The sequence below is a fragment of the Lissotriton helveticus genome, chromosome 5_1, assembly GCF_964261635.1.
Source record: "Lissotriton helveticus chromosome 5_1, aLisHel1.1, whole genome shotgun sequence".
Classification (NCBI taxonomy): domain Eukaryota; kingdom Metazoa; phylum Chordata; class Amphibia; order Caudata; family Salamandridae; genus Lissotriton; species Lissotriton helveticus.
The window spans coordinates 1,060,343,405-1,060,363,050 of NC_136065.1; positions in this window are offsets into that span (position 1 = coordinate 1,060,343,405).

Below are 19,646 nucleotides of genomic sequence, written 5' to 3' on the forward strand. Positions count from 1 at the left end.
CAAAGCAAAGGGGTCCAGGAAAGGAAAACCAAACCTCACACACACCTGATGAAAGACATTCTTGGTAAGAGACATTTCCTGGGAGGGAGGAAACAAGTGACTGACAATCCGCCACCCCATTGTCCACCCCCTGATGTAGACTGCTACCAGACACTGCAGATGACCTTCCCCCCACTGCAAAAGGGGTACAGCCACAGCATGCAGGGAACTAAAACGGACCACTCCCCCCCCATTGATTCAGATACCCTTGGTTGTCTGATTGAACTACCATATTGTGACCCGCCCAGAAGATGTCGGAATTCTATTACCGCACTGTATGCTGCCATTAGATCTCTTCGTTGGAAGAATGTTTTCCATCCAGCAGAGACCACTGAACCTGCAAGGATCTGTCTCCTAGAGTGGCTCCCCACCCAAAATCACTGGCTTCCTTGGTGAAAAAAAATGGTGGATCCAGTTGTTGAGGCATGCAGTGGGAAAGATTGTCCTGCAGAGATCAGCAATGTAGTTCCAAGATGACCCTCGGAGTCACTGGGACCACACAGTTGAAATTTCCCGACCACTGATCCCAAAATTTAAGAAGATGAACTCACAGATGATAAAGATGAAACTTGGCCCAAGGAACCATGAATAAAACTGCCGCCATGTGACCCAGTAGCTGCAACCAGAGCCGGACCGGAGTGGAAGCTTTGAGGATCACCCTCAAAGGTAGTGACCGCAATGCAACAGCTCTGTGAACTGGAAGAAAACCCCTATTTAGATCGTTGAGGAACCTGGCCCCAGTTATGATCAGATCGCTGGTCGGTACCAAATGACACTTCTCTCGATTGAGCAGAAATCCATCATCGCTGAGTACTGAGCTCACTACCTCCAGATCGCAAAGCAGCTGCTCCTCTGATGTAGAATAGAGCAACCAATTGTCCAGGTAGGGATTTAGGTGAAAGCCCAGAAGATGGAACGAAGCAACTAAGGGAGCCAAAACCTTAATATTAATTTTCAGGGCAGACTTAAGGATGAAGTGCATCACCTGGATCTGATAATGGGTCTTCTGGATGCAGAACCATAGATACTGTTGAAATGAGGGTGAGCTGTAATGTGGTAATACGCATTGCCAAGGTAAACGGTTAACATCATATGTCCCTTCATTACCAAGGGGGGGGTCACCATCTGCAGAGTCTCCATTTTGAAGGGCATGAACTGCACAAATATGTTGAGCGCCTTCAGATCCAGTACAATCCTGAAACCTCCTGTGGACTTCACCATGAGAAAGATTATGGAGTACAAACCCCTGCCCCTCTCCTTCCAAGGAATTTCCAGAATAGCTACCTTCTGCAACAGAGAGGAAATTCCCTGAGGCAGAGTCAGCCTCTTCTCCACCTTGGAGGGCCAAGGAATTGGACGTACCCCTGAAGAAGGTGGAACCTCCACAAACTCGATCCTGTAACCATGTCTCAAGATATCCAACACCCAGGCTTCTAAAGTAGATCCCTCCCAGGCCTAGAGGAAATGCTGGATCCAACAACCCTGAACAGTAAGATGTGGAATCCAAGGATAGATATAAGGTCTTAATGTCGGAAATCAGGGATTGGGCCACATAGGTTCCATAGATCGCAGCCCGTTGGCCAAATGTGACCCAGAATACATCTTCCTGAGAGAAGTATCAACTTGCTTGTAAGCCGCATATTTTATCACAGCATAATCCCCAAAGGAGGTTTTCCCCATCATTCTGGTCACAAAAGAATCAATTGGAACAGAGTCCTGCAACTCCTTCTGCAAATCTTGAACAGGATGTAATTTGACTATGAATCTAGGAAGCATCATTTTTGCAGGATCATTCCATTTCTCTTAAAGACCTCATGAATATAAAGCTGGCAGGAAAATCAATGGGGGCTGAACACCGAAATTGGTGCAGGAGTGAACAAGCAGACATGTCTGCCACCTCCTCATACAGAAAAGCCATGTTAATCTTCACATAGTTAAATCAGGCAGAATGTCCCGAGCAATATACTTTGCCCTATGATTACCAGGACCATCCTTCTCTGACCCTGAGGACTGAGATTATCCCACAGAAAGAGCTTCTTTAGATTTAGGTCCCTCCATTTCCAACAAGGTCTCTCTTATGAGCCTCTTCAGCCTGGAATCCTCACTCTTCCTTCAGTGTTTTGGTAGAGGGGAGAAAGGGAAGAGGCCAAAGAACAAGAAGAACATGAAGAAGAGGAAGACTCATATGCTTTCCCATGGTATTAGGAGCACATGTGAATCCTCAGGCCAAGAACTGCCCCAGAGCCAGCATGATACAGCAATCAGGAAAATATTGACAAAACAAACCGCTACGCGGTATTCACCTCGGGCCAGCATAAGTAAGCATCCTCAATCCCCATACATGGCAAAAAACGCAAGCACTGGCTCACACTGGTGTGCATCCCCCATATGGTGCACCTTCGCAGAGCCCAAACTGTCCCAATCAGGAAGTCAGGCATTGCAGGAAGCGCAACCTTCTTCTCATGCTATCCTGCCACAAAACATATCGTCATCGGCATGTGCATCTACCTCCAAGCCCTGCAGCCAAGGAGACGTGCAAATCTGCCGGCCGTCATAGCTGCCCCACTGCCATGATGGCCAAACACAGCTCCACATATCACTACTCTGGCCCCACAGGAGCAGCTTCTATATCCTCCATTCTGTCAGCAGACAGAAAAAAAAATAGAAGGAATGCTGGGTAAGAACATCTTAAGTACTCCCGATGGGAGGGGAGTATTTATTTTGTTCTTTTTTTTGTCTTTGAGCAGTGGCGGCTGATACATAACATTGGTGGTGAGGCGGGGGCAGGAGTTGAAAAATAAAAATTATCTTACCTTTTGACAGCCGCCGTCTTCCTCTGTCGTCTGTCCTCTCTTTCCAGAACCATAAAGGCCCACCTAAGTCAACCACGACACTGCTGTCACCATGACGCAGCGTCATGATTGGTTTGAGTGCTGTGGTTTGGCACTCAGACGGGGAATGCCAGCCTGTGCATGATCTCCACCCAGGCTGTGCATTACAGCCCAGTGGAGAACATGCAAAGTACGCATGACTGTTTGGCCGGCCCAAGATGGCCGGCTAAGCAGTCATGCGCACTAAAGTACACATAACACTTCTACCCCTGCTGACTGTGACAACAGCCAAACCCTGCCCCAAAACTGGCTTCAGCAAGGAAAAATAAAATGATAATGACAGTGAGTTATTATCATTTTATTTTTCCTTTTTTTCACTGCTGAAATGCAGTGGGGCGACTGTTCTCCGCATAGCGGAGGAGCCGCTGCTTTCTGCGAGATAGCTGTATCTCATGATGAAATGAATGGGACGAGGACTAGGGGGCCTGGGAGTAATAACAATGGATGATGCCTTTTGTTCAGTTTTCTCATAGGGTAAAGTAATGTCCAGTTAAAACATATCAGGTTAAGTCAAGCCGGCACTATAGGTAAAAGACACTTCATACAAAAATACACTGTTCAGTGAAAAGGAAGACAGGGCAGTATGTTTGGGTTCATATCCCTAATTTCCACAAACTTACTACATCGTTTTAACCCCTTCTTATGAAAAAAAAATATGCATGAGTACTGATGCCTAGGGCAAAGAGTGGTATGAGCTCATACACATTTGACACTGTTTGTAAAAAGTCCAAGTGTTGCAATGAAGGACCCCTCAGCCTTGACACAATTTATTTATTTATTTTATTTATAGAGTTTTATATAGCGCGAACGTGACCCACGAGGGTATCAGAGCACTTTACAGTAGAAGAATATTAAAGGATGAGGTAGACTACAGTCAAAAAATAAAATAAAAAAATAAATACATAGCAAACATAGAGGACAAAAATAGGATTCTGCAGAGCGTTGTACATTAGACAGTTGGTGAACGTTAGGAAACTGTGCTACCAGACATACATATTATGATTTTGAGCGAATAATAGTAAATATATATATAAAAGAAAAAGAAAAGAAAAAAAAAATATATATATATATACATATATACATATGTACATATACACATATACACATACGTACACATACATACATATATATGTATACATATGTACATAAACACATACACACACATGGATGATCTAGCGTATCAACATCCAGCTAGTATTGAACTGCATACAGTGATAGGGCAACAAGGGTTGTGATGAAAATCTTAAACACAAATACATCCTATACTTAAACCTAAACTTAAATCATTTACATTCAGTCAGCAAGCAGTCAAACTCTCTGCTACTTGCCTAGCCATTCTTAGGCTCATCCGCAAGATCCTCCCACTTCTCTCTTCCAAAGCAAAACAAATTATGATTCAAGGGCTAATCCTGTCCCGTCTAGATTTCGGAAATGCCCTTTACTTGGGAGCACCGAAATCAACCATCAGTAAACTTCAGGTAATCCAGAACTGTGCCGCCCGCACCCTTCGGGAAATTCCTCGCCGCCAGTCGGTGGAAGCAGAACTGAAAACAAAACTCCATTGGCTACCCATCAAGGCAAGAATCGACTTTAAAAGCCTGTGCATTGCTCACCGCGCCTTTTGGAGGAAAGGAGCAGTCCTAAACCACTCCTTGATCACCCCATATAATCCCACCAGGCAACTCAGATCGATGCATGCTTTCCGAGTAAACACTCCCAGGTTCCAAAGAGCGAGGTGTGGAGGAAGGACTTTCTCTGTAAACTCGGCCAGACTCTGGAACTCTCTCCCCCTCTCTCTTCGCTCTGAGTCTAACCTTCTCGGATTTCGGAAAAAACTGAAGACTTTTTTATTTAGCAGATAAAAGCAGGCTCTCTCTTCTATGTACCCACGCAAATCTACCAGCGCTAGGATGCCTGCGGGTAACTATCGCGCTTTATAAAAACTATTCCAATTCCAATTCCAATTAAACTTAGGACATGAATTTGGTCATTAGTAGCCTTTTTACTTCCTTTCTGAAAATAGTAAAGGAGGTGATTCCACGCACCAGTGGTGGTAGAGAGTTCCAAATCTTTGGTGCAATCCCTGAGAAAGCTCTACAGCCTGTTCTCTTCTTCTGGAAGGATTGGCGTTTCAGAAGGAAAGTGCTCGCACTTCGTAGTTATCTACAGCCTCCAGATTTTTCCAACTTTAGCGCCAGGTAACTAGGTGTACTGTTGTGAATTGCTTTATGCATCATGCATGCCACTTTAAGGTGTATTCTTGCCTCATAAGGTAACAGATTCAGTGCTTTCAAGGTTGGTGAAATGTGACTGTTTCTTTTAGTTCCTGAAACCAGTCTAGCCGCAGCAATCAGAGCTGCTCTCAGCGGAGCAAGTCTGTATTTAGGGAGACCAGTGAGGGTGGAGCTTCCATAGTCTACTCTTGGTAGGACTAGAGCTTGTACTGCAATTTTTAGATCAGCCTGAGGGAGGAAGGGTTTGAGTTTCCTTAATATACTCATCTTGTGATTAGCTCCCTTGGCAATAGAAATGTGCGACTGCATATTCAAATGTTTGTCAATAGAGACACCTAGGGATTTTGCTGAGTCTATGATTAGGGGGACACAGTCAAAGGAGGTTAGATGTTTTAACCAGAGGTCTATCTTAGGAGCGTGATTTGGAGGTGAGATGAGAATGAATTCAGTTTTTTTGGTGTTCAGAATCAAGTGGTTGTTAGTGAGCCAGCTTTGCGTGTTCAGAAGCCTAGTGTTAAGAGCAATGATGTCATCTGGTGAGGTGGTTTTCAGGTATAACTGGGTGTCATCCGCGTACAGGTGATATAGAATGTTTGCTGAATTCAATGCATTGGCCAGAGGCTCCATTAGGAGATTGAAAAGAATGGGTGAGAGGGACGATCCCTGAGGCACACCAAGAGTGACCATGGAAGGTTGCGAGAGTGAGTTTTTCATCTTGAATCTTTGAGATCTATTGTTCAGGAAGGAAGAGAACCACAGTAGCACAGTGCCTGAGAGGCCCATCCTTCTTTTCAGTAGAGACAAGAGGTTGTCATGCTTGACCGTATCGAAGGCAGAGGACAGGTCAAGAAGAATCAAAAGGCGTGATTCGTTACGGTCAAGCATAGTTAGTATATCATCCAGAATGTGAGTGAGTGCAGATTCTGTGCTGTGCCCTCTTCGGAATCCAGATTGGTGACAATCTAAGAGGTTGAAGTTCTCAATGTGATTGCATAATTGAATTTGAACACATTTCTCCAATAATTTAGCCAAGGTGGGGATGTTGGTTATAGGACGGTAGTTGTTAGGATCAGATGGGGAGGCGTCAGTTTTCTTTAATATAGGAGTGACCTGACCTATTTTAAGACAGTCCGGGATGACACCTTGACTCAGGGAAACGTTTACAATTTTTTTACCATAATGGTAGTAGAGATGTTTTTAAAATCTTAAACAGGGCAGGAGGCAAGGGGTCCGAGAAATGATTGGAGGGTTTGATTGCTTGGAGAGTGTTGTCGATAGTTTGTTGAGAAATTGGAGAGAAGGTGTGCCAAGAGGCATTATTTTTTGTGACTTCCCTTGGGTTATTAAAATGAGCTTCAAATAAAGCGCCCAATTTGGGATCTTGTGCCATGGGTTGAGGGGGGGGGGCAACTTTGATTGGATGTCTAGCTCAATAGCAGTAGTCTTTTCATGGAAGAAATAGGCAAGCACGTCACAAGTAGGAGTGGCCAGATCATTTAGCTCACTATGGTTAGTTGTATTGCATGATTGTTGCTTGACGATTTCAAACAGTTTTTTTGGACGGTTGCTAGCTTGGTTCAGCTGAGTTCGGAAAAAGTCTGCCTTTGCCTTAAGAATCTTCCTATTGTAAGAATGCCGTAACCTTCTAAGGAGCTCCAGGTTGTCAGTGTTAGGAGCCGATTTCCAAAGACGTTCAGTAGCTCTTAGCTGTCTACGCTCCAAGTTCAGATCTTCATTGAACCAGGGCTTGGAAATCTTAGAGGAGAAATATTAACGGCGCTATGGAGTCCAGAGTTTCTAGCATTGTGTCATTAAAGAAGGTTGTAAGGTCATGTACATCAGATATATCTATATCATAACAATTCGTGGGGGAGGGTCCGAGGGAGGTGTTTAACGACCAAACAGGCTAATACCCCCTGTGTAACTACATCAAAAACAACGGAGCCAGTAGGTCGAGTGATGCTGAGATACAAGAATTGACACTAGTAAGAAAGCACAGACTAAATAACTATGGTGACTAGAAAAAAAGGGCTATCAACAAATGCTGATTAAGTCCTATCAGCCCACCTACTGGCGGAGCCTCATCATGTAGGACTTCCAAACCTCGGACAGTGTGCAATCGCCCAGTTGTAATTTAGCGATGCAACGCTGAACCAGGGTACGGTTACCGCAGTTGTTCGTACAAAAGGTAAGGCTGATATGTGCAGTGCAAAAAATTAAATCAAGTGAAGTGTACTAAAATGGCTATCAAAGCAAACTAAGACCTTTAATAGTGTTTGCCTGGACGTCAGATTAAAAGATAGTGAGGGGACAGTGTGAAAAAATCACTGTCTGGCTTGCTTGGTAGAAATCCAAAAAGATCTATATAGGGCCAACATGTTTCTGCCTTTATGTAAAAAATCACTGGCATTCGTCAGGGCCAAGCTCTAATATGCTACTGCAAAACCACTATCATATGTGATAGAATATTGGAAATACAAAATCAGTAGACCGTTGTGAAAAGAGAATATAAGAGTGGTCAGTTAGGACCATCCTACCGCATCTTCTTTATATTGCTCAGTTAGTGCAACAGGTCTTCCCTGTGTAAAAAGAAAAAAGGAAAGAACACCATGTAGAAATTGTTCATACAAAGTCCCCAAAATTCCATATACCGCTAGTAATGTGTGAGGTACTAAAACTGTACCTAACCAGTGCCAATTCAACTAAACTCAGACTGGACCATCCCTAATTTAGGATGGCCATATTCACAGTGCATTCCGTCACCATCAGTTAATCAGTATTTAAATTTTTTTTTTATGTTTGACACTTACCCATCAGTATGTGGGAAGTGAGCCTCACCTCACCCGGCAACTGCTCGGACGTATAAGGCCCCGCTCTAAACATATAAACACAATCTCTTTAATAGATAATTGCTTTAAGGATAAAACTTCAATGTATAGTTCAAGAAACCCAACTGTTTTTCAATCTGTCTAAAACATAACCCCACCAGTGTCCCTGATGGCGGCATAAAACGACTTAGAAATGTAACCTCTTTAAATGGGACGAAGATGGCTGCCCCATGGTAATAGCGTGGCACCCACTCTAGTAAAGTCACTGTGTGGTGTTACTATTATAAAGTAGAGGGAGAATAGCTCCACACACCAATCTCCATTCATTTAAATAGATGACAGGCTGCAAACCAAACATTCCCTCAGCATTCAAACTAACTGGTCCAACCTTACCTGTCCGTCGGTACCTTGCGGCAGAGTCACGAGCCGAAGAGGAGGCACCGACGGGCAGGCGGACCGTTTATTTATACTGTGGTTAAGTGGTTCATAGTCCTCAGCTGGTCCATTCAGCAGTCAATCTGCACATGTGCGTTGCGGGGACACTACATCCCACGCATGCGCACATCCGACTGTTAGTGTGCCGCGCGACTGGTCCGCTATTCTATCTCACAGCAGACTCAATGCGCATGCGTTACTGGCGCGTGAACAGATACTAGCTCCGATCCCCGCGCATGTGCGGTAACGGAATACTAGAAACTAAACCCTGCGAGTCAGCGCTGAAGCGGTACAAGGAGCACCGCGACTCGAGTGTGACACATCTTTACTTCTCAGTGGCTGTGTGATGTGTGATTGTGCCCATGGAATAGAACGAGCAACAACCAGACCCCTGATAATAAATTCCAGCTATGCCTCAGGAGAATTGTGACTTAATACTCAAAGTAGGTCACCTCACCACCTCAGCACTCATCATGTCAATCACTAGACAAGATGAGTGAAAATGTAAGCGATGGTGGGCATAGACATAGAGTGCAAGGGGAGGATGGAATAGCAAACCCTTGCAACACTGTAAATAATTACAGGATCTATGATCTAGTGCTTGTCAGAACACGGGATCAAAATTAAAAATCACAGTGTTCCGTAATCCAAGCCACTACTTTATAAAGCGCCCCATAGGCAGAGTGATTGCCACCAAATGTGGGAACTTAAATCTGCAGACACGGAAGACCATGACAATAGATATTGGCACTAACAGACCATGGAGGCTCACTAAACATACAAATTGCAATTCGGAAAAACTGATATACCTAATCACCTGTCCTTGCAACAAGCAGTATGTGGGCCATACAACAAGAATGATCAAGTCTCGCATCAGCGAGCACAAAAGCACAATCCGATGCAGGAAGCAATCAACAGGCCTAACCAATCACTTTTTGGAGGCAAAACACAAAGCCGAGGATTTGGTTTGGGTCGTGCTGGAACAGCCATACATCCCGTCACACATCACTGACGTCTCCCACTTTCTATTTGTCAGGGAGCAGCGTTGGATTTTTAGATTGAAATCTGACGTTAACGGGCTGAATGACAACATCCCATGGTTGTCTATCTGAGTGCAACATTGTCAGTAGGTGCTCTTTGTAGTCATGACAGGGTGTATTAACTCGTGCAGATTTAAGTTCCCACATTTGGTGGCAATCACTCTGCCTATGGGGCGCTTTATAAAGTAGTGGCTTGGATTACGGAACACTGTGATTTTTAATTTTGATCCCGTGTTCTGACAAGCACTACATCATAGATCCTGTAATTATTTACAGTGTTGCAAGGGTTTGCTATTCCATCCTCCCCTTGCACTCTATGTCTATGCCCACCATCGCTTACATTTTCACTCATCTTGTCTAGTGATTGACATGATGAGTGCTGAGGTGGTGAGGTGACCTACTTTGAGTATTAAGTCACAATTCTCCTGAGGCATAGCTGGAATTTATTATCAGGGGTCTGGTTGTTGCTCGTTCTATTCCATGGGCACAATCACACATCACACAGCCATTGAGAAGTAAAGATGTGTCACACTCGAGCCGCGGTGCTCCTTGTACCGCTTCAGCGCTGACTCGCAGGGATTAGTTCCTAGTATTCCGTTACCGCACATGCGCGGGGATCGGAGCTAGTATCTGTTCACGCACCAGTAACGCATGCGCATTGAGTCTGCTGTGAGATAGAATAGCGGACCAGTCGCGCGGCACACTAACAGTCGGATGTGCGCATGCGTGGGGTGTAGTGTCCCCGCAACGCACATGTGCAGATTGACTGCTGAATGGACCAGCTGAGGACTATGAACCACTTAACCACAGTATAAATAAACGGTCCGCCTGCCCGTCGGTGCCTCCTCTTCGGCTCGTGACTCTGCCGCAAGGTACCGACGGACAGGTAAGGTTGGACCAGTTAGTTTGAATGCTGAGGGAATGTTTGGTTTGCAGCCTGTCATCTATTTAAATGAATGGAGATTGGTGTGTGGAGCTATTCTCCCTCTACCTTATAATAGTAACACCACACAGTGACTTTACTAGAGTGGGTGCCACGCTATTACCATGGGGCAGCCATCTTCGTCCCATTTAAAGAGGTTACATTTCTAAGTCGTTTTATGCCGCCATCAGGGACACTGGTGGGGTTATGTTTTAGACAGATTGAAAAACAGTTGGGTTTCTTGAACTATACATTGAAGTTTTATCCTTAAAGCAATTATCTATTAAAGAGATTGTGTTTATATGTTTAGAGCGGGGCCTTATACGTCCGAGCAGTTGCCGGGTGAGGTGAGGCTCACTTCCCACATACTGATGGGTAAGTGTCAAACATAAAAAAAATTTTTGAATACTGATTAACTGATGGTGACGGAATGCACTGTGAATATGGCCATCCTAAATTAGGGATGGTCCAGTCTGAGTTTAGTTGAATTGGCACTGGTTAGGTACAGTTTTAGTACCTCACGCATTACTAGCGGTATATGGAATTTTGGGGACTTTGTATGAACAATTTCTACATGGTGTTCTTTCCTTTTTTCTTTTTACACAGGGAAGACCTGTTGCACTAACTGAGCAATATAAAGAAGATGCGGTAGGATGGTCCTAACTGACCACTCTTATATTCTCTTTTCACAACGGTCTACTGATTTTGTATTTCCAATATTCTATCACATATGATAGTGGTTTTGCAGTAGCATATTAGAGCTTGGCCCTGACGAATGCCAGTGATTTTTTACGTAAAGGCAGAAACATGTTGGCCCTATATAGATCTTTTTGGATTTCTACCAAGCAAGCCAGATAGTGATTTTTTCACACTGTCCCCTCACTATCTTTTAATCTGACGTCCAGGCAAACACTATTAAAGGTCTTAGTTTGCTTTGATAGCCATTTTAGTACACTTCACTTGATTTAATTTTTTGCACTGCACATATCAGCCTTACCTTTTGTACGAACAACTGCGGTAACCGTACCCTGGTTCAGCGTTGCATCGCTAAATTACAACTGGGCGATTGCACACTGTCCGAGGTTTGGAAGTCCTACATGATGAGGCTCCGCCAGTAGGTGGGCTGATAGGACTTAATCAGCATTTGTTGATAGCCCTTTTTTTCTAGTCACCATAGTTATTTAGTCTGTGCTTTCTTACTAGTGTCAATTCTTGTATCTCAGCATCACTCGACCTACTGGCTCCGTCATCAGATATATCTGTCATGAGGGTCAAAGCGGGTTGCATTGGTTTACCAAGGAGATGTGATTGATGTTTTGTAGATTCCGTTTCAATTGCCTTGATTTTGAGGGTTGACTCCTTCTTTGGATAGCTTCGATATTGATGGAGAAGAGGATGGAATAATGATCAGACCAGTCGCATGGGGTGATGGAATCCAGGAGGATGATGTTTGATTTTGCAATGATGAGGTCCAATGTCTCTCCCTTGTTATGTGTTGGACTGTCACAGAATTGGAATAACTCCTGTTCAGCCAAAAATTCTTTAAAGCAGCAAACAATCTAAACATTTGCATTGCGCCAATGGAGGTTGAAATCACCTACGTAAATATGAGGAAATTATGAGGAATTAGAGAGTTGGAATTGGATGCCATGATCTCCAATGGAATCCGCTTGTTTGACTTATAGTGAGTTACGATAAATGCAGGCTACCTCTCCACCAAGTTTCCCGATCCTATCAAATCGGATTAGATCATGGGAGGGAGGAACCAGTAAATCGAGGATGGGAGATGAGGAGCTGTTTAGCCAAGTTTCTGTGAGGACCATAATGTCTAAATCATCATCTGAAATGAGATTGAAAATATCAGTAGCATGTTTGCTGGCAGATCTACAGTTTAAAAGACCACACTTCAGCTTTTTAATTGACGTGATTGTGGTAATCAGTTCTAAATTGATATTTGTGAGGTTAACTCTATTAACTGCTCTGTTTTTGTGTGTAGGTTCTCTGAGGGGGTGTCTTTTGAGCAGACAGCAGTTGTTTACATGGGAGGCTGGACAGCACAAAGGTGTCATTATAGCCAGTTCTTTAACAAAATGTACAGTTTTTTTATGCTGATAAGGAGAAATGGGAGGGAGCCAGAAAGCTGCAGGGGGCTGTCCTTAAACTCTTTAATGCAGCATGTCTTGAGAGCACTGTCCTGATGATTCAAATGGCTCATGCACAGTGGAGTTAAGGTGATTATTGATGTGTTTCACTGCCATTATGGATCAGTCAATAGCCCTGGCACTTTATGTTATGAAACATTCACTCAATACCTTCACTCAGCCTTTAGCAACAAACTAAATGTTACATGGATCAAATGCCGCAAGCAAGATGGTGCTTCTTTTTCTGTTTGGCTGCTAAATATTGGATTTATTCTCTGTAGACATTAACAGCTCCTCTACGCCTAGTCTCATCCATAAAAAGCTAAAACTTCGATATTTCAGCAGCATTTAATTTTTCACACTTTAGATCGTGTCAGTTAGCTGCAGGAAGCTTTTGGGCAGAGGCGTACCTAGAGCTTGTGGCGCCCAGGGCTATCCCTCAGATTGCCGCCCCTGGCCGGAGGGGTGCTGGGGAAAAAGGACGGCGAGCACTTGAAAGAGGTCAGAGAGACACGTAGTATCGCCGCAAATAGTTACCTCGATTCAGTGGTTCTACAGCCTAACCGCAGGTCCGTGCTCTTTTTGGTGTTAATTCTTAGTGGAGCTACGTGACCTGCTTTCTAGATGTTCATAGCTGTCATATTAATTATAGTCAGCTCCAGCAGGCGTTTGCAGCAGTGTTAGATCTTCTGAGAGTTTCTCGTTGCTCAAATGGGTCTAATTTCTGATATTTATGTTTCCTCCTCTTCATTGCTGGATTTTTGCTCGCAAGAAAGTGTCACTCACGGTGGTTGAAATGTCACTCATAACCACACTGAAATTATAAACATGTCACACATAGCAATCTGAACCTTGGCAGCTATGGATGACACGTGTCATGATGTAATTTGCTGACTGCCTAACTTGCTAGCAACTCTCAAATTAAGCAGAAATAGTCATCAGAAACTATTTTAAGGATGAATATAAATTCTATTCAGTACACAGATAGTGGGAGGGGGTTAACAGAGCACCAGTCCTAATGCCACTTGTTATTGTATATGTACTGAAGGAAGAAAATCAGCAAACTTAATATTAGAAATAGCTTGTCTCGATGCAAAAATGCAAAAATCTCTAGATGAAAGAGTCAAAATATATGAAGTAAAAAAGCAATCCAAGACCTTGTCCTTTCATACACCTTGACTTCTATGACCAAAAGAAATTGACAGAGCCACCGGTCTACTAACCCCTAGCCCTGGACAAAAATACACACCAAAGTCCAAAAGTTTATGTGAATTAATTTTGCAAGAACTACTACTCAGGATGTTGTACAAATAGTTATTTAAATTCCTACTCAGGGCTTCAGCCTGTCTGTTACATTAGCAGATAAGCCTTTAAAAGTCTAGGTTAGTTTCTATTTGTGAATTGCCAGGACTCGGACTGAAATAAACATACAGCCACTGTAAGACACCAACCAGGGCACAAATCTAGGGTACATGCAGATACACAGCGTCGACCCACTATTTTCACAGGGTGTACGTCGTCCACCCTACCAAGAAGTTGGGCCCCCCAGAAATATGATGAACTTGTCCTCGTGTCACTTTCAGACACTGGGACACATTCAGCATGTTATGTTCACATCCAGCTGGGCCAAAGGTTATGGCCAAGTTAAGGGGCTATTAGGCCTTCATTTGATCGAGTATCCTAGCTGGACGTGGCCTGGAACCCCACACTTAAATGCAAATACGACGGAGGGGACACAAAAGCACACAGCTTGTTATCTCGTCACAGGTACTTAAGAGAGGCATGATTTTTACTTTGTTCAGTCCCTTTGTGTAACTGCATGCACTGTACGAATATGCAATGTGTTGGTCTGTCCCAGCTAATTTAAATAGCACTATTGTATTTCTTTATAGCGCTACTCATCCCAATGCAGAGTGTCAGAGCGCTTTACATAACATACACATTGACAATAAATCATACAAGTGTGTAAATCGATGTACAAGATGCGTTGCATGAGTCAGTGAGGGTTAAAAGGTGTAGCAGTCGCATTCTACATAGCTCACTGTGCTATATTAGAAGACATACAATTTATGAACTGCAAGTAACAAAAGGATCTGTGTTCAAAGCAGTAACCCACTTACCTAGCTACATAAAAAAATAATCTGTCATCTGTATATTATATGATGTGCTTTGCAGGAGATACATTAACCTTCTATACCACTTTGATTCAGATCTGGGACTACCCAAAACACAAATCTCTCCAACAAATAATTTAACCTCCAGAGTTATTTCACCAATATGATCAATCCCTGATATTTACTGGGCACCTCTGTAACAGATGTCTTAACCCCATAAAATATGAAATATTTGAATGCGCAGACTTTGCAACCAATTAAACATAACAGATCTACTACCACGCTTCTCCGTGTTGCCAGTTTCTTTTAAAAATTAGTTAAGGCCCTGATTTAGCGTCAGAATTGCGCTACTTTTTTAGCACAAGCGCAAAGCAAAATCTCATTTGGTAAATCTCATAATGCGCTTAAATGTACTCACTGATATAACTAATAAAAATATGTGTAAGTTCTTAATATCTGATGTCACTTCTTTTGATGTCACTGTGATGCCACGTGTGATGTCATGCATTGTGACATCATGGGTTCTGATGGCACATGCCATGATGTCACTTGCATACTGAATGACTTGGTTAGTCCCCCCAAGTGCTGGAGCTACAAAAATGTTTTAGCTTCAAGGTGTTCCATTTTAGGAAGAAATAGTTTTATCCAATAACGAAATCTGCTTTGCCAACTTCTTCCAAAAAGTACCCCCATTACTTTCAAGAGGGAAATAAATTCAAAGTACATATTTTACCCTTTAAGGCATCTGGAAAGAAGAACACATGTTCCATTCCAAAAAGGCACCGTAAAATACACAACATAGCAGGCAGTTTCATACTTTCATTCACATTCATCCACATGCATTCCTTAGGCCTGCCCCATGCCTCCAGGGAACTGCTGTACTGCTACAAAACTGTGAAGGAAAAGTTCCAGTTCTGAAGAGAAGAATACATGGAAGTGCAGGCCCATTTGAAACACTGCCCTTGTTACTGTGCCAGTTTGCCCCATGTCCAGTGCTAAAAATGGAAAAAAATGAGTGCAGGTACTTACCAACTTTAATGGCAGGGGTGGGGCTATGGGCATGGTTAGGAGGCAAACCGTTAACTTGAGATACTCTTGGTGTGCAACTGTGCACAATAATACAACACTTCTGCCATCTGTAGATCATTCTTTTTGTCTATGCTTGTACAAAAGGGTGATTTTAAAAGTAACTTTTACATTTCCTGTGAGCAATATAATATGCCTGTGCAGATATGGCACATGAAAGCTATTTGTATGTTCACATTATGCACAAGTATTGATACTGTGAGCAATTTGTGAAAGAAACAAGCATAATGTTAAGCAATTATCTCTTTTTAGTTAGGAGACTGGAAAATCGTGATGGCAATTGAAAAGTTGCCTCACTGCAAGTTAGTATAAGGAGTGATGGACAGGGCAATGTGCCATTGAAAGGAGCAAAGTACAGGGCTACCTCTTTTGAAGGTTGAAACTGTGGAACAGTTATTGATGAGAATAAAACTCTCAGAAAAAAGTGTTTTCCATTTGGAACAGATTTTATACTTGCAGTTATATCCTTTATGTCTGTTTATAGATCAGCTTTCAAATAATAGCAGCAAAGTGTACGATGCACCTATATTAGAATGGATTGCTTGCACAGAAAAACCACTGGGGTGGCAGAGTGGGCTAAAGAATGGTGATGGATTAAACCCAGATCAGTTGACTGGTGGTGAGTGCTTGTATTGTCAACGCTCCGTCCATCATTTCCTTTGGTTTTTCTGGATTGCTTGCACCCCTACAAAATTCTTGCAGGGATCATATTCAAATGCTTAACCACTTAAATGTTATGAAAGAGTAGCCAGATGACCAAGTTAAACAAAGTAAATAGGGCCTTTCCTTGAATCTCCCTTCCTGATGCATTGCTACACGGTCTCCCCACACATTTTCCCCACACTTTCTTCCTGCTCTCTTACCACCACCTGCTGTCTACCCTCCTCCTACCAACAAAACGTATCTTTTCAATGGTTATTCAATCTCTCCTCTTGCCTTTTGTCTGTCAATTTCTCTTTCCTGTACCTCACGTCTTGCACCTGTTTTCTCTGCCATATATTTTCTTTATCCAGTCCCCCTTTTTCTCCTCTGTCTTGTCGGTCTTATTCTCCCACGTCCTGTCTCTTCCTTGTCTATGTTTCTCTCCTCCTTCGCTCGGTTGCCTTTCTTCATTCTCTTCCTCAAGCTTCTTGTGTCTGTTCCTTTCCCATTGTTTTACCTCTCACTCCGTCCTGTTTCTGCATCACTCTATCCGTCTACCTCTCTTCCTTTTTCTCTCTTTATTCCGAACTGCAGTTGAGTGGAGCAGGCCTACCCCTTTCCTCTCTGGCCAACATGGCAGGCAAGACAAACCTCAATGAAGATTAGCGTTGGTGAGATCGGCAGCCTGAATACCTGTGGCTATTAAAGTACGCCCTATGGCGGGGCACACAGTCGGCCTGCTCCAAGGGGGTTACAATGCATAGAACAGGAAGGGCAGACAGATTGTGCATACAACAGTCTGCGCATCAAGCCTCCTCTTCATATAATAAGGCAATGGGAATTTGCAGTTTTGCGCAGAATAACAATGCAAGACACGTTTAACTTGCACACTGCTCAATCATCGAAGCAAGTGACAACTCTGCTCTCTGGTGATTGCAGCGCAAGCTCTTCTGCGCAATCACACGCTGTAGCCAGCCAGTGAGGTGACCTATGATTCGGCCACAAACAGACCTGGAGACAGTAATATCGGCATGCTGTAAGGCCCCTGTGAGTACTGGGACTCTCCGTGTCTAATTAAACGCTCCGTTACTCACAAGAAGAAAACTTAAAAGTGCCGGTATTCCATACTGGTGAGTACTGGCCCATTTAAAGCACTGCGCCATGTCCAAGGGCAAGGCCAGAACCTGTAACACACTCCCTCTACACATGGAAGCACTTCTATTCGGAGCTGTGTCCTTTCACTAACCTCACTACCAAAAGTGACGCGCATCCAGTTATTTTCTGAAGTGCCACCATCAAAGCCAGTGCACAATCAATGGAGAAAACGCACTTGGTTTTGCTTCAATCTCCCAAAGATCAGCATGCACCACCACAAGGAGAGTCGAGAGTCAATGTCTCTCTCTCTAAAACAAGTCACTCACTCCTTGCCCAAAACTGGGAATCAGTTGAAGTTCTGTTCCTGTTCACTGCTTCTTTATTGCCTACCAATACTTAACTGCCCCACAGACCAGACAACCCTTTCCTGTTCCTGTTTCCTGTCTAGTTGCCTGTCCTGTCTGAATACAGGGTCAGGCACTACGACACTACAGGACTCACGTCCTCTGCCTCACGACATGACATCTCCCCCATTTTTAACAAACAAAATTGATTCCCAAGATTTCTCTGATATCTTGATCAGTTGTACAGGGCGGTGGCCCGCCTGTTTGGGTTGAGAGACCCACCTCCATCACAAGCTCAAACTCGGTCTGTTTCTCAGGTGTCAGCGGGGTGCAGTCTGTTGGAGACACTTCATTGTGTCTTTCCGGCTGCCTTGACGGGAGTATCGCTTCCTGTGATGCGGCTGTCAATGGCTCCGCTAGAGGTCGGCTGTTCGTATTCTTTTGTAGTTCTTGTTTGAGCGGCAATTGATCGCCTGCACGTGTGTCCATTGTTTTAGTTTTCTTCCGAGCGCCTGCATGCGCTTCTATGTCTCGTTGTTTTATTCGGTCAAGGACAACACTGTCCTCTTGTCCTTGAACAGGCATCTCAGACAACACAGATGCACGTTTTTCTTCTGACTGATGATGATGACCTCTCTTCCCCCACGTGTTGGCCCCTCTGGGTATGATGACTGGTAGGTCCTTTTCCGCCCAGCGGGTACAGTCGCCTGCATCTGTGCTTCTTCAGTGTCCTTTTTGCATAAGCCTTGCTGACCCCTTCAATGGTGACGGTGTGCTCTTCACGTCATGGTGTTCCTGGGGGTGACATGGCATGTTGTCTTGTGGGGAGTTCGGACATTGCAGGTTGTTGGCCTGAGGTGTGTTGCTTTGGACAAGGAAGGCGGCCTTTGCTTCCACTGTATTTTCAAGTGGTGGACACCGTGACCGTTGTCGGTACCAGGGCTCTGTTGGATTAAGTGATCGTCCGGACATGCTTTCTGAGTCGGTCGACGACGCACTCCTGGAGTCGACGCTGTCGAGGGGATGCTCCTCTGGGTGCATCTTTTGAAGTGTCTTTTGAGTTATTGCTATGGCGGGGCTGCTTGCTAGCCACGTATGTGCTTCCTTGGTTTGGTCTTGGAGTATTTGACTCTTCTCTGTCTGGGGATGACGTGGCTTATCCCCTCGCCGGTGTTTGGTCCTTTCTTCATAATTGTTGAGTCGACTGTCGTCGGTCTCCTCTGTGCAGTCTGTGTCTCTGCTTGATGGTTCTCTGGAGTAATATGTTGGTTTCCGAATATGACGTGACTTGTCCCCTTGCCGGTGTTTGTAATTGTCGTTAAGACCATGGAGTAGACTGTCTTCGGCCTCCTCTGTGTGGTCTGTGTCACTGCTTGATATGTCTCCAGAGTAGTGTGGTGAGTGACTTCTCGGCGTTATGTCAAACCGGTTGTCACGATTCCTGGTTGTCCCCTTCTTTCGTACACCCTTATCTATTGTCCTTTGTGTTGGTGACTCAGGGGGTTCCCTGTCACTTTGTCTCTCGTGATGTCTTACTTCTAGTTCCCTGTCACGATTCCTGGTTGTCCCCGTCTTTCGTACACCCTTATCTATTGTCCTTTGTGTTGGTGACTCAGGGGGTTCCCTGTCACTTTGTCTTTCGTGATGTCTTACTTCTAGTTCGCTTTCGCCCTCCCTCTCTCGGGTCTTGTTTGACTCCTGGGCTTTCCTCGTGGACATGGGGAATGTCTCTTTTCTTCTCTTTTTGATTCCTGCTTCCCTGTCACTTTGTCTCTCACGGTATCCTGCTTCTAGTCCGCTTTCGCTCTCCCTCTCTCGGGTTTTGTTTGACTCCT